We start from the raw sequence: 22,571 nt of genomic DNA on the forward strand, positions 1-22,571 counted from the left end.
TATAACGCATAATAAACTGGAATGCCACTCAGCGACTCGCGCTTTTGTGTGCGCTTGCCCCATGTTGCAGGCACAACAGTTTATGCCACACACACACACAGACATACACATACGCATACAGACAAAGGCGCGCTTTTCTGACATTCTCACACAACTATTGTCAATTGGTTTAACAACTCGCCTGAATAACATTCCCATGCATTACGCATTACCAAAAAAATTAAACACAAAAACCCCGATTGTGTTTTATTCGTAGACAATATACAAGTTTTCTTCCAGTCCCGTCATGTGTAGACACAAGATGCGAAAAGACTTTCTCACTTCGTTTTGCCGTATATGCGGAACTGATTATCTACAAGACTCGTCGAGTATAAATTCTTGCCAAAGGGAAATTTAAATTTCCCTCGGCTGCGCTGGCAGAATTTGTACTCGACGTTTCTTGTAGAAAATATGCGGTGCAGCTCTTGCCGAAAATCTGTGCTTAGATTCTAGTGCGTAGTTCGGAATATGCAAAATAAAAATACGCTCAAAAATATATGCAGTAAATAAAATGTTTATTATACTTGAAATTAAATTTATTAAAACTAATACAATGAGTACTTAAATTTATATATAATATTATCTAAACAGTTTTACTTATAACTAAATAATATAATAGCTAAAAGAAAAAATTAATTTATTTCGCCGTTTTCAATATTCTTCTCCCTGAACAATGCCTTGTAGTTTCTATTTTTGTCATCCAACGTAGCTCTTTCGTGGTCCTCAAAACTGTAAATATAAATACAAATACAAATATATTTTTTAATTTAAATCAGATTAGAATAGTAGTTTAATAATATTAACAACTTACCTCTTATTGTTTTATAAAAGACGCGCAGGAAAAAATCAACTTTCTTGTACAACACTCACAAAACAAATGACAAATGATACACAAAATTGCACATGTTCGAGAAAAGTAGGCGTTAGGGAAATTACGCGTTGCGCTAAGAGGGCGCGTACACCAGACTCAATGCAAGAAGCATTCTACAAGACGATTCATCTAACGATCTGCAGAAAATTCTTGCAGTCTCGGTCTTGGCATGACACGAAACACAATTGGGAACTGCGAGCAGAGGCCCATAAAGCACATAAAGCACACGGCAACCGCAAAATTGCGACTGTGAAAAGTGCTCGCTGAGGAGGGGAGGGTAAATGGGAAAGGTATGGAGGGGGGAGGAGGGGGAGACAGTTTGTCCCAATTGTGTTTCGTGTCATGCCAAGACCGAGACTGCAAGAATTTTCTGCAGATCGTTAGATGAATCGTCTTGTAGAATGCTTCTTGCATTGAGTCTGGTGTACGCGCCCTCTTAGCGCAACGCGTAATTTCCCTAACGCCTACTTTTCTCGAACATGTGCAATTTTGTGTATCATTTGTCATTTGTTTTGTGAGTGTTGTACAAGAAAGTTGATTTTTTCCTGCGCGTCTTTTATAAAACAATAAGAGGTAAGTTGTTAATATTATTAAACTACTATTCTAATCTGATTTAAATTAAAAATATATTTGTATTTGTATTTATATTTACAGTTTTGAGGACCACGAAAGAGCTACGTTGGATGACAAAAATAGAAACTACAAGGCATTGTTCAGGGAGAAGAATATTGAAAACGGCGAAATAAATTAATTTTTTCTTTTAGCTATTATATTATTTAGTTATAAGTAAAACTGTTTAGATAATATTATATATAAATTTAAGTACTCATTGTATTAGTTTTAATAAATTTAATTTCAAGTATAATAAACATTTTATTTACTGCATATATTTTTGAGCGTATTTTTATTTTGCATATTCCGAACTACGCACTAGAATCTAAGCACAGATTTTCGGCAAGAGCTGCACCGCATATTTTCTACAAGAAACGTCGAGTACAAATTCTGCCAGCGCAGCCGAGGGAAATTTAAATTTCCCTTTGGCAAGAATTTATACTCGACGAGTCTTGTAGATAATCAGTTCCGCATATACGGCAAAACGAAGTGAGAAAGTCTTTTCGCATCTTGTGTCTACACATGACGGGACTGGAAGAAAACTTGTATATTGTCTACGAATAAAACACAATCGGGAATTGTTGTTCAAAAGTAAACAACAAACTCTCCTCTCCCTCTCTCTTTCCCCCTCTCTCTCTCTTTATCTCTCTCATTTCTTCGGCGTCGTCGGAGTCGCGATGCAGTCGAGCGTAACGGCAAGTCAAAATTTGTCGGCGTCGTTCTGTCCATCTACTTCCTATACCCAAATCTATATGCCTCCCTCCCCACTCTCTCTCTCTTTCTATCACTCCCTCTTTGCTGTGCCTCCTCGTCCTCTAACTGTTTGTTCCATGTACAAACTGACGGCGACAACATTACTTACGGGGCCAGAATCAAATTGCGAGGGGTGCAGGTAGCTTGAAGCACAGGAGCGGTTCAATGTAGGCCCAACCGATCGTTTAATTCTCAGATGGGTATTGAAAAAAGCGTTTAAAATTGATATTTTAGAGAAATATTTCACAGTTTAAAATTACTTTAAATGGTTACATTTAATGATATTTTAAAATAAATTTCCAAATTTTAATTTATTTGTATCTTGTAACATTTAAATTATTGTAACATTTAAAATGTTAAAAAGTGTAAAACAATATACATATATAATAATATAACTTAATGTAAATATTGCATTATAACCCCGAGCTAAACACCATGTATTTATTTTAGCTTTGGTTTCTAATAAAATATAATATTTACTAAACAATAATACACCGAAATAATAATATGAAAAAATAATTTTAAATGTAGTATATATATAAAATATAGATATTGATCTCATACTCTTAATTATTATAAATTAACTCCTTTAAATAGAATTTTACTATTATTTAAAAGCTGACTTTTAATTGGGCTCTTAAACAAGAAAATAAAAAAGCGAAATGTCAAATATAATTTATGTAAAAGTAAACTGAAAACTATTATAATATCAGTTTTATCTCTTAAAATAAACTTTTAATTCGAAATTTCATTTTTTAAAGATATTTTAAAAAATATATACAAACATCACTTTTATTTCTTAAGAGTACAAGAAAGAGACTTTTTAATTCAAAGTTTTATTATTTTTATAATACTTTAAATCATTTACATTATGCAGTTCATAAAGCCAAGTTATAATTGTCAGAGGGCACTTTAGATATGTAGTCCTGAACTTGAACTTGCGATATTCATTTGGAGCTTTACTGTACACAATATTCAATGGTCTGCAAACCATAGAAATGTATTTTGAAGTTATTATTACTATTTTTATTATATCATTACTATGTAGTTTCTAGATTTTTTTTATTTAGTATATTAGTTTTATTTCAGCAGATTTTAAAAAACTATTCTGTTCATGATAAATGCATTTATTGTAAATTTTACAGGTATCTTTTTTAAATAGGTGTAACTTAAATTTGTGACTTAATTCGATTTAATTTCAGAAGTAGTAAATAAGATTTAGAAATGGCTTTATATTCCACTAAAAGTATACAATGGGCCTTCACAGAGTGAGTCCGCTCCTGAAGTGAGCGCAACCAGGCGTTAAGGGCGTCGCCGTCGCAGTCAACATTGCCGTTGCCGTTGCTGTTGCCGTTGCTGTTGCTGTTGCCGTTGATGTTAGCTTGGGCTTGGGATTTGTTTGCAAGGTTTACTTAACGCACAGTTCGTCGGCTCGTCTAGCAAAGTTACCTTTTTGCGATTGCCGTCTGTGGGTTCATTTTATAGATGTAGACAAAGTATAGAAGAGAGGGAGGGAGGGGAGGGGAACACAGATATATATTCAATTTTATGCTTGGCATGTGCCGCGAAGGTTGGCGTCAGTAAAGTTCCTTCAAGGCAGACAGAGATCTGTTGGTCGATTCGAATCGAGTCGAGGTCTGTGTGGCAAAGTTGCCTGCTGATTACTTGACATATGTTGCAAGCATTTGCTTTGTGCGGCAGCGTGTAAAACGGCATCGCGTCTCATCTAGAAAACCAAAGCCTAATTTTGCACAGAGCACAAGAAACAGAAGCGACAGCTATGTGATAAATGAAGCGCATGAATAGCGCAAAAGTGTGTGTGGCAGCCACAGCAATGGCAACGGCAACAAGCGCAGTGACCTGTGACCTCAGCTGGTCAGCTGCAGCAAAGTTGCCCCTCGAAGTAAGTTTGCAACAAAATTTACTAATTTAATTTTTGTCAATGTTGCTGACAAAGTTGTTGCACTCACAGTTGCACTTGCAGCGTGTCCTTTAAAAGGACGACCGTCGCATTTTGCATGCTCGCGAGTCGCGAATCGCGCGCGACGTGCTGCAAGGTGGCAAGGTGGCAACACGGTTGCACGTGGCACCTTGCACGTTGCACGCTGTAAACGGCATCGTTTCGTTGCTTGCCAAAAAATAAAGTAAAGCACTCCACTGTTAGCTGCTCGCTGGTAGTTGCAACATCATCGTGGCAACAACGTCGCGTCGTCATCCTGCCCCGAAAACTAATGTGGCATTATTAAGTTTTGAACTTTGTCGCCAAACAGCAACAACAATGGCAACAGCAGCAACAACAACTGCAGCGAGTCCTTCGCATCCTTCGCTTCATTGCATGTCGTTTGCAAGGTGTTGTGTTGCATGCCCCACTCTCTCCCTCTCTCCTCGCTCTCTCTCGTTCGCTCTGTGTACCTTGTTAGATCATTAAGAGTCCATTAGTCATTAGCTGTGCGCTGTCAGTACAACACTGCAGGCGCTCCTTAGCGACTCGTCCTCGTTGCAAGTATCCCTGCCCATCTTTCAATTCTTCCTCTTCTGCCTCCCGCTTTACAGTCGCATATCTGAAATGGCATTTGATTTTAATGCGAATTTTGCAGTATCAACGCGGCAAGTTGCCACTTGATAGGCACCTTAAAGCACCGTGCTGCCACCGTGTTGCATGCCACTCTGCAACGTTTGTTTTGTTTTTTCGGCCACTTTTGGTGCGTGTGGTATGGCAAAAAATAAAAAAAATAACTGTAGCAAGACTCTTAATTAAACGTTGACTGTCACACACACACAATTTGGGGCGAGTGGGCGTGGCCTCGTTGAAGGGGCAGGCAACATTGAGAGGGGGAACAATCACTTGAGCGTATAAAATAATTCGAGACGAACGCGAAACGAGTCGCAAAGCAGAGCAAAAGTCAGCGATGCGTTTTATGCGTTACCTTAGGCCCATAATTTGTGCGACACAATCGGGGCATGCCTCACGCAGGCAGCAACAGCAACAACAACCACGACAGTACTTTAAGTCGTTACATTGCCACAAACCATTCAAGCGACAAACTCTTTATAATGTCGATGTGTGTGAGGCATTAGATGATTTCCCGCAAGTCGTTTGCTTGTCTCGCTTGAGTGAAATATCGGTAAGAATCGAAAGTATAAACTGATGAAACTAGATATCGTAAAGAATAGCTTCACTTCATAATCAACTGCTTGAGTTATCAACATAAAAGCAATCATTTACTAAGATTACATTAATTACTAGTTAAACAAAATACTTTTCCTTCAATTCTGGTACCATTTTCATTCATAACATTCGATTTATCCAAAGTACTCTACATTTGTGCCGCTGTTAAAATGTTGCTCACACATGTTGCTGCAACTTTTGCTTGAAAACACGCTCAAACCGTGATGAGAGCCTTTCGCCTGCATAGCGGCATAAAAAACGTAAACACAACATGTTCGGTATCCAGCCAACACGAACGTGTTTGAGCGCATTGTGTTAGGTCGCTCATTCCCACACACTTACTTGCAGTTCAATTCCATTTGTTTCACGCACGCTCTCGCAACAGAGAGAGAGAGAGAGAGAGCGCTCTCTCGCCGCGTTCGAGTTGTGTGACTCGGGCTTGAGTTCACGTTCCACTCAGCTTGCATGTCCGACGCTGACTGACGTTGCCTGAGGTTCAGAGCTCAGTTCACTTTGGGATTTCGTGCGGGACAGTTGGCAGCTGCGGCCTACGCGAGTTTCCGAGTTCACATAACTAGGTACCAAAAAGTGAAACATACTTACTTACCTACTACTCTCTATCACATAGAGCCAACCTACCCCAACGCGTAACGCGGGTCGCCCCCAAAGTAACTCGCGATATTCTCCGTTACCCCCCAAAACGAAGCGAACAACAACAAATAAATACAACCAACCAAGTATAAAAAGGAATAGATAATATTGCAAAAAGAAAAGGTATAGCAACAAAAATAAATAAGAAATGAAAAATTGAGCAAATGCACGTGAAATGTAACTATGTATGTAACCAAGTAGCTAACTAACTAAACTGTGTGGCAAGTGGCAAGTGCAACGACTACAACAACAACGTATCTATTAAACAAGTGTTGTCGTGGAAAATAGTTTGACACAGTTTCACTTTGACTTCGTGCTAAGTCTTAACTTTCGGCTTTCGAGTGTCCTCGAAAAGAAAGTTGCAATCACAACAGTAACAGTAACAGCAACAGCAACAGCAACCATAACAAACAGCAACAACAACAACAACAAGAGTGAACTCGGAGCCAATTTTGGCCCTGGGCGTCGTTTACTTTTTGGCTCATCAATAAAATGCACAATCTTTTTCTTTATTTACGAGCCGAGGATATGGCCGGGCTTACAGCCTTTGAGCCCGCTGAGTGCCATGGCCAACAGCGAGTATGAAATGTGACAAAGGATTAAACGCTTCGATGCGCCCACACACACACACATACGTATTTATTTATGGACAGTTATTTAAGGAAAAGTGTCCTTTGAACCGAAGTTTTTCAATGGAGGCGCCTCCAATTAATTGACGCATAAATAGAATAGCATCGACGTGTCCGAAAGTCACACAATAAAATTTAATTAAGCTGACGTTTTATTGTTTATAAATTCATGTTAATGATATTTTGACGTGGGACGACAGAGAATGAGAGAGAGAGGGGGAAGGGGCCAAAAGTCTAACCCAAATATCTGCAATTAACTCAATTCGAGGCGTGCAAATTGTTTGAGAACATTTTCCGCTAATTGTTTTGCGTCGCCGTCGACACTCTCGAAAAGGAGCAGACAAGGAGCAAGGAACTGGATGCCAAATTTTATTTCCATTCAAGATGCCAGCTGTGGCGCTGATGTCGATGTCGATGGCGATGTGGATGTGGATGTCGGTGTCGGCACAGGACGCAGGATTTCATTTTGTTTTGATATGCAAATGGTGCTTAAATTCCGCGCTCCAGTTGAAATGAAATTGCCTAAAAGTTTTGTGTTTTCAAAGTTGCCACCCCTCGACTTCGACTTCTTCTCTTATTTTTGTGAAGTGGAGAGGGGGAGGAGCAGGGAGGCGGAAGGGAGAGGCGACGCGTGCGATGGAGTCATTTAATTTTAAATGCCTGCCATTTTTATTAATGGTTATTGCCGTGAGTGAAAAGTGCCCCTTCAATTCGAGCCCAGTGTAATAATCGGAAATTGTTTTGTATTTCTTCCATCCCCACCCCCTCGAACTCCCTCCCGCCTACAAAAATATTGACGCACATTTTATGGAGCAGATGAAATGAAGTGTTCTGCAAGAGCAAAAACTTTTTGCCAGATAAAATGAACTGGCGCCAAACGCAATACGCGTAACAACAACAAAAAAGAAAAGGATTTTAAAGCTCATCCAGAAATCTGTCATAAAGCTTTCTTGATACTTTCGCAAATATTTCGTATCGCATTTGACTTGAACTCTCCCGCTCTGTCTCCAAACACCAAATCGTAAAAGAGTCATTCATCTGACGACACTTTTCTCGGGCCATTTCTACAAATTTGCGCACATTTCCCATAATTCTATCTATTTGCGAACTAGGGAAAAGGGTTTCTCCCCCCTTCCCCATCCCCCTCTTTCCCTTTCTCCTCATCGCTTTGACTGTCTGTTTGCACAAACATTTATATCAATTTCTTTATTCCTTTTCGGTTGCTTCAAAACCAGCAACGACGTCGACGACTTGCATTCATCCACATCTCCGAAAAAAAATATATATCTCTCGCTTTTGCTATTTTGGTTTTGGCTCCAAGGAAATTTATGTATGCGTTTTATGGCTACGTGGCTCGTAAATAAGAAAAATGTTGCAATGCTGTTAGAAAATCGGTTTTATCTCATGCATATGTGGGCGGAAAAGGATCTCAGACAGGCTCCAACGGGAGAGTGAAGGTAGTCGAAAGCTGCTTTGCATGTGGATACGATATCATTATACAGTTGATAAAGTTACGCTGAGCTACCTCATGAACTTATTCTTTACTTCCTGATGCTACATAATGCAGGGCGCCAGATTCAAATTTCGACAACCTTTGCTAACTATATTAACTTAAGGGATAAACTTGAGATTGCTTTGATTGGCACTGAAAACTAAATGTGATTTGGTAAAGCAAACAATTTGAATGGATTAATATAATTGAGCAGCAGAATAAGAATAATATTGTTCACTATTATACTTTTAATGCTGTATTTTCAGACTAATTTAATAATGAATAACAATAGGTAGAAAACTGATACCATAAAGAAAACTAAATAATTTAATAATGTTGTTTGAATATTTGGCAAATAATAGAATTATATTTTCTAATTTAATTGTAAAGGAATATGAAAAATAGAAAATTTGAATTACTTGCACAAAATATTCTAAATATTTATGCAGACTATGCTGGTACAATATTTTAGAATATATTTTAATAAAGAAATAAACAAAAAAAACTTTTTACTCATATTTAGAATCTATTACAGTTGTAATCCGCTTAGAGATTTCTTTTGTAATATGTGTAAATAATATGAAATTTTATGTCTGCAATAGATTTTGAAATATTAAATTGAATTAAACCAATTTACATTTATCAACAACTAAGAGCATCAGTTTTTTTATTATAACTATTGTACAAATAATTAATATGATTACTGATCATGATTTTAGGCAAATCATAAATTCATGCAATTCTTTTGATTAGAATTAGAAATGTTTGGCATGTAAATTTTGTCACCTTTCTCGACAAGAGACATCAATATGCAAATCTCAAATGTTACGTTGTTAAAAGAGTCTTTATTTATTTCTGAATTGGTGTACAATATTGTTTAAATTATTTAAAATGCTCATGGAAATGAAAGTGTGATAATCGTGATATCCAGATGCCTTACAATAAAGTCCACAAGGAGGCAGTGTAGTATACATAATATGATATTCATAATTGAATTAAAAATTCTTGAATGCAACACAAATTGGTTGTCGTATTTTGCTGTTGTTTTTGTTGTTTGTTTGTTTGCTGGTTTATTTGCTGTTGAATGTATTTCATTCATTTCATTTCAATTTATTGTTTGTACTCGCATTGTTCTTTCTCTCTCTGTGTGTGTGTGTGTGTGTTGAGTGTGCGTGATTGTGTTTCTGTGCCTGAGTATTTGTGTTTATGTGTTTGTGTTTGTGTACTGGTGTCTTGGCTTACCAAATGCAAAAATTGTGCAGAGAACCATGGCAAAAAACGAAACGGAGATCGCCAAATTGGTTGTTGCTCGCAATTCCAACAAAACAGCAACGAACAAAAATTAAAGAAACACACAACACACATAAAAAAAAAAAGGGAAAAGGAAAACAAAAGCCAAAACGCAGTTCGTTAAACTCGGCCGTTTATGAATTTACACAACACATGGCCTATTGTTGGTGTAGTTGTTGTTTTTGTTGTTGCTATTGCTATCGCTGTTGATGTAAATATGTGAATATATTTGTTAAAGTTGTTGTTGGTACTGTGCTTTTTATACCCTGTAATTGGGTGAAAGCTTTCAGCATTTATTGCCTACATTGTGGCTGCGTTTTATTAAATGTTTAATAGCTATTTTGTATTGGAATTTAAATTTAATATGCGCCACAGAAGTTTACAGCTTTGATATAGAGACTCATCAAAAAGATAACGTAGGAAATATTGACTTGTATTGCGGGTTTGGGCTGAATCTAAATTTTGACATTTTTTCCAGCTTGAAAATAGAATTTTCTTCCTAAAGAAGGTCCAATCTAAAAATATTCTAGAATTTTTCTTTCGTTTTATGAATTTATCTTCTGGTTTAAATTTTGAGAACATTTCATCATCATCATGATTCATGACTTTTTACATTCTAGTACGTTTATTTTTATTTAGTTACATTTTTTAATAGCTTTACATATATTCTGAGAAAAGAGTTTTTAAAGTATGGACAAAGACAACGACTTTTTCTAGACTTTCACAAAAAATGATAGATCTGATTAATAAAATGGATATTTTCACTATGACGAATAGTTAAGTCTGTATTTAAGTAAGACAGTTTAATATATTTTAGCTATATTTTAAAGCCGTCTAGTCACATTGTCACATTTCCAAATGTATGTTTAATTTAAATAAAAGAAAAAAGTGTGCTCAGAATGTTAATAGAAATTCATTCTCAAACTTTATAATTTTAATTAGGTCTTGTAGAAATAATTCCAAGTAGTAAAAGCAAAGGAAATTTTATAAAATTTACATTTATTTAAAATACTTTCAATTATTTGTGAAGTGAAAAAATAAAGGTTTTTTTTATTATTTTGATTATATGTATTTCCTAAGCAACCTTTATCATAAGTTTTACTTCACAAATAATTGAAAGTATTTCAAATAAATGTAAATTCTATATAAATTCCTTTGCTCTTATCACTTGGAACTATTTCTTTATTTACACCTACATCTCTTGGCACATCCATAGTTCACATAGGGTGACTGCTGGTCGAGTAAGCTTAACAAATCGCTAGCGTAGTTGTTATTTACCACCGTCGAAGTAAGCGAAGCAGAACGTTGACGTCGCAGTCGCCGTCGACGTCGTTGGATTGCGTTTCGTTTCGTTTCATTTTGGGCCTGTTATTTGTGAGCGCAAGTTTAGAAAACAGAATACTGCGATGGTGTATGTGGTGTATTTACCCTACTCCCCTACTCCCTCCTACTATAGCTGCATCCTCATTTCCTCCCTACTATGTAAACCAACAAAACACAAGTTAGTTGCAGCAACAACGCAGCCCAATTGCATGCTACAAGAATAATAGAGGCACACAGGTACAGCGAGAAGAGTTTCGAGAGGGGGCAAGAGGCATGTGGCAAGTGGCAAGTGGCAGCAGAGTGCAGCTGAACCACCCTCAACTGTTGGCATTTTCCGGCTTGTGAAAATGTAAAATAATTTGAATATTAAACTAGAATTAGCCAAGTGAGGCATAGTGCACCGTGATGCCGTTGCAGTTGCTGTTGCTCTCGCTGCTTATCAACCCTATGCGAGGGCCGATTGTTGTAGGTTGTCAAAGCCGGAAGCCGGAAATGCACAGGGGACACTCCCACATAACGCATATGTGTAATGACAAAGCGACAGAGAGAGAGAGTGAGTGAGAGAGATTGGAGTGCACTCAATTAACTGGAATTATTCATGCCACTGCATGGGGCAGCAGTCCTTGAAACACTTGCAACCAGCAAAGCAGTAACGTTCGCTAGTAATTACCTGTCCCTATAACTAGGCCCCGCCACCGACACAGTCCATGTGGCAAGTTGCAAGTATCTGCTGTGTCAGCGGACTTTTTCCGCGAAATCAATTCAATCAATTGGCTTAGTTTACTTTCCATCGAATGCATTGAAAACACTTTTCTGCGAATTTCGCCCCCAATCACAAATTGCCTCCCAAAGTTGCAAGAAGACTTTGCTTTTAACTCGCCACTTTGCATTCTCTGTTTTTTTTTTGTTTTAATTCTAACCATTTTCATTTTCGTAGTAAATGCTGCAATTAGATGTCATTAAGGTGTTTTGTGCCAATCAACCAATCAATAACTATATAAGAGGCTTTCATTTGCATAACTCTGCACAAAACAACAAGAAATGAAAACAAAGTCACAATATGATTTCTATTCGCATCTACATATATCTCATCATGGAAATCGTGCAATGCGAGAGTTACGTCTATTTGAATTTTCGGTCTGCTGCATCCACTTCGCCTAATGAGTTCATGACGCGCTGATGCTGAAATCGAATAATTGAAAAAGTCTTAACTAGAAATTTGCCACTAAAAAAAAGTGAGCAGACGGAAACAACCATCCACCGTCAATCAACAACTGGAATTTTTTTTTCCATTCGGAAACAATGTAAAAAGCTGGAATAAAAGCTTTCTAAGGTGGAACAAAATGCGACTTACAATTGCTCTACAAATGTGTATATTGAGTTGTTAGAAAATGTTGTTTAGATTAAATATTATTTATTATGAATTTCTTTTGAATCCTTTTTCAAAATCAAGTGTCATTTATATAATATGTTTTTTAATTTATATAATATTAAAAAGGAACCAAATGTTATTTTGAAAGTCCCTTTAAACATTTTCAATTTTATTTGTGAAAACTCATTTTCATTAATCAATAACATAGGTTAATAAATATGTTTAGTTAAATGTTTAGATTCTATTTTTAAAGATCAATTTTCTGACAAGCCTCTAAAGAAGCTTCACATGTTTTGCGGCAGCTTTCTTACTCTCTAACGAAATCTCAAATCAATTTAAAATCATGTGAAAAATCATACTTCTGAAGCAGCAAATCTATTTTGCGGAAGTGACACAATTGTTGCTTTAGTTTTCACGACATTTCACGACATAAATATATTTTAGATCGAATATAAATTTATAAACCATTTTAGAAATCATCAAATCGTATGTTCTATCATTTAATTGATTTCCTATTTTTCCTACAGAAACTTTGCTATAATCTTCACATATGATTTTCCTTGGAAATGTTAGACACCCACACAATTAATGGAGGGTAATTCTAGTACTTGTGACGTTGCGCGTCTGACAATAATTATTGTTCAAACATTGTTTATTATTTATATCGATCAATTGCCCTATAAACAGCTAAAGATATCGGTTACCATTCATACAAATTATTGTCCAAATGTTGTCGTATATCATGATTACTTTCAAGCTATTAAATACTACAAGAGAACCTGCTGCCAGACTAGACTTAAGGCAAAGAGACTATTATTAGAATTTCATAGAAAATGATTTAATAATGTGTGGGGAAAACCTTAGTATAAATATTCAATTTATATTTAGTTCGACTTCTAACAGACTTTAGTTCTAATGAAAATACATTATTTATACAGGTTTATTATTGCTGTTCACATTGTTTGTTATTAACCTTTGCTTAACCCATTTTCAGTGTATCTATAAAATCTGCTAATGGCAACTAATTTTACTGGGCTTTTAACTTAAAGTTGAAATACATAAACGCCCGAGTGTCTGTTTCAATTTGAGTAATCAATTTAGGATTTTTCATTTTCCATAGGCCACCGAATGGTTGAATGCTTTTCGAGTGTGATTCATGCGGCATGCTACGCAATGTTGCAGCCAATCGGTTGCATGCAGATAAGCGCATAATTTTACGAGTGCCAACATTAGCCACAAAAATGCACTAGTGTGCGAGAGTGTGTGTGTGTGTGTGTGTGTGTGTGTGTGCACAGTAGCTGGTGCAATTAGGAGACATTAGCGAGCGTCGCACTTGAAATGCACTAATGGAATTCGAGTTGCGTTAATCACACGACGGGGCGGCCAATGAACCCGCCTCTCTCCTCTTAGCACCCTCCCCAAAAAGAGTGTTCAAATCCACTTAAGATTAAGTCATAATTTTATTATATTGCTTCTTTTGCTGCTGCTGGGCAGATTGTGGCCCAGACAAAGCGATTCAGTTGGTTGCCGCTGTTCACTTTTCGGTTTTCTGTTTTCTGTTTTCGGCTTTTGCCTTTTGTGAGGTGGCAATCAAATTCAAGTCAAAAGTCTAATGAATTTCTACTCAAAAATTCATTAGAAACAAATTGAATACCCATATCAAAAGCCACAAGCCAAATAATTTACTTATAATGGCAACAATAAAAAGCCAAGGCACACGCTCTAGAAGCGGCTTAAAGGCATTGATCGACTATTAGATACTATACTTATTTGTTAAAAACTAAATGGGAAATGCTTTAAGTAATATCGAAGTAAATTACAAATTAATCAGTTGTATCAAATTATAGTTTATAATCGTTTATAATAGTAATCTCATTTGGTGGCCATTTTAAGCTGTCACTGTGATTACAGGGTATTTGAGCAACCTGCTTGCCCTGCAGTCAACTTTTGCTTCTCAACTGGCCGCCTCACTAATTTGCACTAATTGATTTCTTTTTGGGCCAAAAACTGATGCGTGTTGCCCCAGTCACTTTGGCCGAGGCTCTCTAAGCCCCATTTTGGAGGCTTTAATTGAGCGTTCGTCTGGACGACGGCTGTCAAATGTATCTTTCATTTGACATGCGTTGACAGTTTCTCGATGTCTTCGTAGAACGGAGAGCGAAGAGTGGAGAGCGGAGAGGGGAAAACATACTACTTTTCTCTCCTCGTTTGTTGCTTTGTATCTTTTGTTATTTCGTGTGGCAGTCAAATCGAAAACTAAAGAGCCATCAGCAGAGGCAACGAGGAGTTGGGCAAGCGCAGTCAAAGTCTCATTAGCTGATGGTTCAGATATCATGCCACGCCCCATGCCACATTCCCGTCACCCATCTCTTCTCTTTGCCTTCAGTCTGATTGGGTTTTAATGCGTTTGCCCACAAGCCGCCGAAGGTTGTGCCTCCAAGCTCGTCTCTTTCTTCGCTGTCTCTGTGTCTACCTTGTCTCCACGCTGATTGAAGGCAACAAACGGCTTCGGTGTCGTCTTCAGCCATTAACCAAATGATCAGTTGCAATGACAAACACTTTCTCTCTCTTTGTTGCAATCGCACATCAAATGTTTTTGACGACTCTTTGTCCCCTCCTCCCTTGTTCCACTTCCGATTCGCTTGAAATTCGAGATATGAAATTCCTAAAAGTATTACAGCTTATGCTGTGAGTTTCCAAGGTTAACGCTGTTTAAATAAATAATAATGAAATTCAATGCATAACAAATTGTTTGAATGCTTTATTCTATCATTAAAATTCAATTATATTATTAGGGATTCAAATACTTTTTGGCTTTAAATTGATTATTTCTGCATCAAAAAAGAGTAACATGAAAATTGTTTAAATTTTGGAAAATCGATTTGTTGTTGCAACTAAAACTTTTATGGATTTTTTTTATAGATATTAAACTTAATCGATATTAGCTACTTAATAGATGTAAAAGCGTTAATTTTATTAATTTATGTATACTTAAAACTTATTCATAAATATGGATAACAATTTGAACAAAAACTGTTGTTAAAAAATATATTTCGGTGATATTTAAAGTTGAAAGTAAGTCGATTAATGATACATTAAACCCATTTACAAAAGGAACCTTGATAATCAAGAAGTTGTTTCATCTACAAATTAAAACCAAAAAAAAAAAAAAACGAAAACACGCCAATTTCAATTGTAAGAAATAATTGTACAAAATATTCTAATGTATTTTGGGCATATTTGTTGAAATTATGTAAACAAGCATTTCACATATTCAAATTGAAATTTACAGTTGAATCCATCAAATAAACACACAGACAAAATCCATTTATTCACACATAAATTTATGCTAATAGTAATTTGTTGTTTGCATTGTTTTTCTAAATGAACATTTGTAAAAGAAACTTTAAGTAGTACTTAGAGAAGGGAATGCAGTAAGAATCGTCTAAAGGCGTCAATGAATTTCTGCACTGTTTTGGCTCAAGTCAGAAGCTTTATTTCAGAGGCTGGCCACAGCTGCAGTTAGTAAGAAATGTTGATGCACTTGGCTGCACTCTGCACCTGTGTATATATGCTATTTGGTATTTGGTATATTACAGGTGTGCACACACACTCATTCAGACATTCACTTGAGCAATTTAGTAGCTTACGCCCACCTGCAAATCAGTGGCATGAAGAGTAACAAAAGAGCTTTCAGCTGGCGATTGGAATTGGCCCCGACGCGACTCCAACTCTGACTCCAACATGGCACGATTTTCATGGCCCTTCTCTGCATTTTGCAGCATCTTCAGCATGAGCTGTAAATTGGCATGCTGCTGATGCTGATGCTGCTGCTGCTGTTGCTGCTGCAAAGAAGCGCAGCAAAAACAATAATCGCAACGCCAGCAACAACTTTGAAAAGAGGGAAGAAGAGTGGGGGAAAGGAGACGCGTTGCAACGCTCCAGTTCCAGTTCACAGACATTGACACAGTTTTCGCCAGCGATTTCTGCATTTGCCTTCCACCAACAACAACCTTTTTGCATTTTGAAGCTTAGTTGAAAGCAACTCATCTTTGCTGCAGCACGTTGCATGTGTGGGAGCAACAACAACAAGCGAGCACGATTGTGGCTCGTTGCAAGTCGAGTTGAGTTGAGTTGAGTTGAGCGATCAGCAACGCTGCCTGCAATCTAATTAGTAATATTTGTTGTTGTTGTTTTGGTTGTTGCTGTTGTTGTTGTAGTTGAAAATGCATTGCTCGTGCAACGTGCAGCGTTGTAATGAGACTGGCACACAACTTCGTGCAGCTTGTTGGTTACACTGCGCGCTTGCTTGCTTCTTCGTCTCTTGCTGCTTGTTGGCAGCCTCCTCTGCAAAAATGATATACCCTGTAAATATGAGGAATACACAAAATAGTACTTCTTCGAAGAAGTAATGATTCTATATTTATTTAGAAAATTGGTTAAAATGTATAATAGAAAAATATATTTATTAATATAGTATAATTATAATAATAAAGAAAATGATACTAAGTAACGAGTACAAACTTAGTTTTTCAACTCAAAGTTTTAAAATATAAATAAACACAACATATATATATATATATTATAGTAAATTGACATATCATATAAAATATCAGAAAAGTAAAGTAAAAAGAAAGAAAAATAATAATATAAATCTTTAACGATCGATCCAATGTCACAAATTTAGTATATATACTAAGTATAAACATGAAGTAAATTAAAATACCATATGTCATCAGAAAAATATTTTGATAGCTTGTTCTTATACTCAAAGCCATAATATAAATTTACCAAATATATTATATACAAATCATAAATTAAAATACCATAAGGTAACAGAAAAGTTATTCTAAAAATCTTATATTAAGAAAAAATGATACTAATGAATTAGTATTTCTTGTTTTATTATTATAGTATTTTTTTAAATTATTTTTCTTTCGACTCAACGTTAGTAACACATTTTAAATTGATTATTTCACACAAGCTCAGCTTAATCTATTTTATAGGGTATCTGATTCGCTTATATGTTGAGTCAGCTTATTTGCTGGTTATTTGCTTTTGCGAGTCGTAAATCTTCAATTGTCATTACTTGTTGTCCGTTATTTAATGTTATTATTATTACTGCTGCATGCCCTCTGGTTGCCCCCTGAAGCTTCGTTTGCCCCTAAGCCGATTACGATTACCTTTCGATTCCCGGGTTATACAAAATGCGAAACTTAACAATTGCCTCGCCAGTGGCATCCACAACAACAACAACAACAGCAGCAGCAACAGCAGCGACAATCTCTATGAACCATCGACCTATACACAGAGTGTTTTCTCTCTTTCCACTTCGAGGTGCTAACGAGCTGCGACAGTCGATGAATGCCACGCAAATGCTACAACACGAAGGTGTTGTCATTCTTCTTCTTGTTGTTGTTGATGTTGTTGTTGTTGATGTTTTTGCTTGTGGTCGATAAAAGCCGCTTAACAATACATTCAACATCAGACATTGGACATTGGACACTGGACCAAACAAATTGCCAGTGAATAAATATTTTGAGTTTCTGTTGAAAACGCTAATGACCAAAACAAAAAGGATGTGTATGCGCAAAATTTATTGTTTTAAAGAAAAATATATTCACAAAAATACTATATTTGCAAATAATTGTGTCTTTAATCATACTTAAAGGTTTATATTAAATTGAAATATACAATTTAACCAGTTTTGCTTAATCAAAATAATAATAAAACTAATACGAAAAAATTACTTCCTTCTAAACATGGTAAAAATTAAAAAATAGTTGTTAAAATTAGACAAAATAAAAGCTTGCAAATGAACGAGATTTGTTATACAAAAAATTGAGAAGGCCACTTTGAAATTATGAAACATATTTATTTAGAAACCGGTTTCTTAATTAAAAACACATCTCTCCTTTTATACTTCATTTGAAATATTTATGTTTAGATAAACTCTTCCTCATGCTTCTTTATATACATATATATATTTGCAACCACTGTGCGAAAGATTTGTCATTCTTATGGAATGTACTTTTTGTATTTTTCGGTCAGTTCATGCAAAGATTGCGAACTGCGCCTTTGTTGCTGCTCCTTCTTGGCTGACATCACAAATCTCTGGCAATTATGTTAATTTGATTTCATTTTTGTCTCCTTTTATTTGGCGAATTTGCCATTTTATGGCCAAATCAAATTTGTTGCGGCAATTGCATTAAGTAGCCAACAAGAACACGAGAAAAACAAAAACTAAAAACAAATTCGAATATAATGGCACAAATATTGCGGATGCGTTCCCAAAACAAGCAAAAAAAAAAAGAATGTCGAAAAAAAATAAAATTGTTATGACAAAGCAAATGAAAATAAATGAGCCCACAAATGCACAAGCTGCTCCAAGGAGCGGGAGGAGGCGGGAAGCGGGCGAAATCAGAGTGCGCGTCCTGGGCATATTTTTTGAAGATAAGCGTGCTGTGTGTTGCGATGTAGCGATGTAGCGATGTGGCGCGTCTGTGCGGCAGGACACAAAGCGTAGCACAATTGTATACAAATGGTCAACTTAACTAAAACAATGGCACCAAAGGGAAAGGCCAACACTAAAATGAGTCGAGCTCATAAAAACAAAAAAGCCAGCAACAACAAAAGCAGCCGACAAAAGAGCACAGACTGGCGCCACGTTCTGCCTTGACTGAAAGAGACAGATAACGAATGAGGGAGAGTGAGAGAAAGAGAGAGAGAGAGAGGTAGAGCGACTTTTGGGGGCAGCTCTCCTGTGAGAAACCTGGACCTTGACTCAGGGGAAAGAAAACAAAACGTTTTCATTGTCGGTGGCCTATGAAAAGCAAACGAACTGCAAATGTAAAATTAACAAGAAATCAATTCGAGAAATATCAACAAATACAAAGAGTGCGAGAGAGAGAGAGAGAGGGGGGAAGAAAGCTGTGGGGGAAGAGTAATGAAATGAAAGCGAAAAACTCATCAAATGGGCAGCAGAAATGATTCTTATGTGCGTATTTACGACTTAAAGATACCCTGTAAGATGAGTTGAGTATTGGCGAACTTAAATCAGTGGAGAATATAACAGAGTTGAGATTGTGGTTATAGAAGCTGAAGAAGAAGATTAACAAAGACAAACTCAATTATGATCAGACAATATCTCAAGTTTATAAATGTTTTTTTTTTTTTTTATTTTAGTTATTTTATATTGTGGTTCAAAGAAACCTAAAAATGTACAATTATATAAGAGAACTTCTTAGATATTTACATTTCAGTTTCGCTGCTGATCGAAGTTTATGATTACCTAGATTCATTTCTCATTTTTGAAGAACCAACAGCTAGAAAAATCAACATTTTTCCCTATCAAAACTTTGACACATATTTTAATTATCGTAAAAATAAAACACTTTCAAGTTTACACCCGTTGTATACACAAAATTACAGCATAGCTTAACAACTTAATGAGTAATATGTTAATTATATTTTATCCCAAAAAATTCTTTGAAATGTCATAATAATTATTTTGACATAAATTAACTCAATAGTGTGAGATTATAGCTTAAAAGAAGAAAACAGTGTTAGATGTTTAATGGAACCCAAAGACAGAAAAGTGTAATAATTACAAGAACAAACTAATAAAGCAAAGTTGTTTCAGGAAATAGTATAGAATAAATAGAATTGCCCTATTTACTTTTATTGGACTGAGCTTTACCTAATTAGACTACTATTTAGACACTTTACTACACACGATATTCAAATGTTATTTGTGATTACATTGGATTTGACCTTTGAAAGGTCTTAATTATGATTTAATAATAGCGTTTGCAACTTGAGTAGAGTTAATTGCCACAAACACCCAGTTTACCTTGTACACAGGGTATAGGAAAATGGAATGTAATGAATTTTATGGTATTGGCTTTGTCATTTCGCGGTTATCAATTCAGGCGAACGCGCACAGCTGTCCAAACGCATGGCAGAGGCATCGTCAGCGGCATTAGCCAATAACTAAAAGTTGCCTGCTGGCGAACCAGTTGCTGGTTGCCACATGCGACGCTCTGCTCAAAGCGCTCCCACGCTCCACTGCACAAAGAGCGAGCGAAGAGTTCGAGACGAAGACGTTGCTGGCGCATCAATTTGCGATTATGAAAGGCTGCCTGGCCAGCAGCAACAGTATTTCAAGAAGAGACGAGGGGGGAGGCGGGGCAGCTGGCGAAGTGGTTGCTGCCACAATGGGCAACTCTTTATTCAATTCAATTTCGATGTGGATAGCCAAGAAATCTGTGCATTTAATGCGCTGCCGTCGCATCGTTAGCATCAACTGACCCGACGAGCAAACGTTGTTGTTGTTGTTGTTGATGTTGCTGATTGTTGTTGCTGTTGTTGTTGCAACTGCCACACAGCTGCCATAGAGCAAGCAACAAGCAACGCTATGCGACGCGGCGCTTTGACTCTTTGGCCTTCACATTTAGTTGGTTGTTTGTTTGGTGTTGCGACTGTGCATTTATGAGCTTGTTGCATGCAACAAACACACATAGAGAGTGTCGCTGTGGCAGCCGCAAAGCTTTATAATTTTTTTTCCTTGCTATTGCCACTGTCACAAAGAACTGGTTGTTCGCTCGTTCTGCGGCACTGAAGCGCATCACCGCATTGCTGTTCGCTGTTCAGTGTTGAAGTTGCATTTTCTGTTGCTGCCGCGTGCTCATTCTTATTTATGCTTCAGCACGCAGACGCTCTGGTTGCATATGCGCTTAGCTCTGATTAAATGGATATTCGTGCCTCAGAGCAGATCTCGTCTTCGTTTTCCACTTCTCTTCACTTTTATGTGTATTTCGTGCCTTATGCCAGAATTCTTTGGGAATTATTGAGTTTCATTTCGTTCTTTTTAGCTTGTTTCGAGCTGTTGTTAATTTAACGCTAAATGAAGTGCGAAATTGCAAAGCCTCCCTCGCCTCGCCCTCGAAACACATTTATTTTTATTTCTTTTGGTCAGTTTTGGTGTCCAACTTTGAGTCATTTCCTGCAGCATCATAAAGCAAACAAAGACTCAGCGGTAAGCTGTAAGCTGAGCCGAAGCGAAGAAACGTTGAAGCGGTGAAGCGGGGGGAACAGACTGTCCATGTGGTTTATTAGTTTCGTTTGTTTGTTGCTGAATGCTTTTAATTGTTTAGCCCATGGGAAGCAGCTGAGTTGCGGGTGTCAGTAAAATGATACACAGCACTCAGAGATGTATATTTATACATGTGTGTTGTGGGTTGTTGTTTTAAACATATTAACAGATTCCATAAGTTGCTTACCTCAGCATTTGCTTTTTGATTTTACGCCTCTTTGTGCACACACGTGCAACTGGCAACGTGCAACGGAAATGAGTGGCAAGTAGAGACAGTCACAACAACAGCGCGTGCGATAAGCCTGCTGCTATGAGACGTCACTGTCGCGACGTTGCATGCCACAGACAGGCGCGCGCAACCTAATGTCTATTTAATGCAAGGCAATCTCATAACAACAGCTGCAGGTAGCAGCATTGTCCATAGCTCGGTCTCTGCCTCTGACTCATCGCGTGCTGTGTCCTTGTTTTGTGTGGCAGCAGCACTTGTAATTAGCTGGCTAATAAACCGTTAACAATTGCATAAGAATACAACAAACAAGCAAGCAAACAAACAAGCAGGAAGAGGCAACGACAAACAACAAACAGCATGTTTATATTCATAAGTCAACATTGTCGAGCCGAGTCCATAAATAATTAATGCCCCTTGGGTGAGGCAAGAGGAGTCGGTGTGTTGCAACACACACAATCTCTTTGCTGGCGCGCGAGCCAATAATTGCCTGCTCCACCTGCCACATGCCGCCTCCTGCCTCCTCCATCCTGTTGCCTCCCTGGCGACGCATGAATATCGATGATGTGTTCAGTGGCTGCACGTGGTCGGTGCCTCAAGAGTGCGTTGCCAACTGACAACTGACCTTGCTCAGCACATCGTCCATTGCGCCCCCGCAATCCTCTCTTCACTCCTTCGCAGTTCGATGCGATGGCAATTTGACTGCTTCCATTGAGGCAGCTGCCTGAGGCAGGTCGCATGATTGCCTTGTTGGTTTTTTCTCCTTCTTTCTGCATCTCGCTTCCTCTTTGCACTGTATTGTTGCCATAATGAGAAAATGATGCTGCTTGATTGGGATTCGTATTGGTTTCATTGCTGCATTCCAAACTCCTCCGATAGCAGCAACCATGGGTGTCAGTTATCCATTCATACTATTTACTCGCCTGAGCTGTGTGCAGTTAAAGGGCTTTACAATATTTCATGCATAATTTAAGCAATTTCAATTTTCATTTTTATGTGCAACACACATCAAATTGCAGTCCAACTTTGCTAAACTCTTATTTACGATTA

The 22,571-nt window shown here is 37.2% G+C and overlaps 1 protein-coding gene across 4 annotated transcripts in view; it reads left to right on the top strand.

Annotated features, from left to right (window-relative positions):
- Nucleotides 1-5,965: 5,965 nt before the first annotated feature.
- LOC117574839 (hemicentin-2) overlaps nt 5,966-22,571 on the top strand; it is a 137,859-nt gene continuing 121,253 nt past the window's right edge. For all 4 annotated transcript variants that reach the window (XM_052007820.1, XM_052007821.1, XM_052007823.1 and 1 more), the window contains exon 1: nt 5,966-6,218. The gene's annotated coding sequence lies outside the window, so the exon portion shown is untranslated. The remainder of the gene's footprint in view (nt 6,219-22,571) is intronic.

Source organism: Drosophila albomicans, chromosome 2R, assembly GCF_009650485.2.
Source record: "Drosophila albomicans strain 15112-1751.03 chromosome 2R, ASM965048v2, whole genome shotgun sequence".
Classification (NCBI taxonomy): Eukaryota; Metazoa; Arthropoda; class Insecta; order Diptera; family Drosophilidae; genus Drosophila; species Drosophila albomicans.